The sequence below is a fragment of the Gavialis gangeticus genome, unplaced genomic scaffold (assembly GCF_001723915.1).
Source record: "Gavialis gangeticus isolate Ggan-Ray unplaced genomic scaffold, GavGan_comp1, whole genome shotgun sequence".
Lineage (NCBI taxonomy): Eukaryota > Metazoa > Chordata > Crocodylia > Gavialidae > Gavialis > Gavialis gangeticus.
In genome coordinates this window covers 6,552,800-6,554,144 of record NW_017728996.1, presented here as the reverse complement: position 1 = coordinate 6,554,144, position 1,345 = coordinate 6,552,800, and positions in this window count along the sequence as shown.

Sequence of the window (1,345 nt, the reverse complement as noted above, 5' to 3'; positions counted from 1 at the left end):
ACACCCACGGAGACGAGAAGTGAAGTAGGAAATGTGTACGATGGCACGGGTTCACAGAAGAGATCTACCTACACCCTAACGAGGGATGAGTCACGGTTTCAAAAGCTTCCTTTTCCACTAGCAGGGCTATTTAAAGTCAGCTCTTGGCAGAGCAATGTATGCAAGCTGATCAGGGCCACAGAAGACAGTAGTGGTGTACGTGACAGTGAATCACTCTTGTGAAACCAGTGACTAGGAAACCGCTGGCTCTTGGGGAGATGAATCACAGAGATCGAGTCTTGCCCTCCTGTTCGTACACTGCCACAGGGCATGAGCGATGGGGGATGCCAGGACATGCGTTGCCAAAGCAGGTAAAGAAGCCAAGGCCCAGAGAGCTAGAAAGGCTCTTCACCTCTGCAGCGGAGTGGCACTGCATCCCGCAGCGGGAGGAGGGCAGGGATCAGGACGGCTCTCAGACGGTGTTGATGAAGCTGTGCCACCGCTGAACTCACAGGGCAAAGGGAGCTCCAAGTCCATGGTGTAAAGGCCTCTCTGCCTCCTCTTGTATCTGGCCTTTGATTTTCCTCATCTCCTAGCTGCACATTACTCCTCCGGTCCACAATGGGTTGGGTGCTCTCCCCTTGACTTCCGTCCCCTTCCCTCTGCTATTCATGTCACATTCAGCTTTGGATCACCTTGTCGCCTCTCCTAGTCACCAAAACGGGCATTTGACCTGATCTTCACACACTGCTGTCTCTGAGCGCCTGCTCTCCAGCACCTGCCTCACCTCCTCCATGTCACTCCACTCTTGCTACTCTCTTCAAAGTCCTGCCTGCCACGCAGCCCTCCATCTGCTCAACCTGCCTCCCACCCATCATCATCAGCTTTCCCCAGCCCTCTGCCTCACAACAAAGCCTAGCTCACTAAAGCTCAAGTTCATGTGCTGTTTCTTCTGCCCTAAGCAAGTTCATGGAGCCAGCATAGACCTTGGGCTGGAGGGTAGCCCCCTCCCAACTTTCAGTCTGGCCATATTCCCTGCTAAAGTACATCTATAGTTTCATAGTTGTTCAGGTCGGAAGGGACCTGAGCAGATCATCAAGTCCGACCCCCTGTCATGGCAGGAAAGAGTACTGGGGTCAAACGACCCCAGCAAGGTGATCGTCTAGCCTTGTCTTAAAGACCCCCATGGTAGGAGCCAGCACCACTTCTCTTGGAAGTTGGTTCCAGATCCTAGCCACCCTGACCATGAAGTCGCGCCTCCTGATGTCTAGCCTAAACCTACCCTCTGCCAGCTTGTGACCGTTATTCCTGGTCACTCCTGGTGGTGCTCGGGGGAACAGGGACTTCCCCAGTGCCTGCTGGTCCC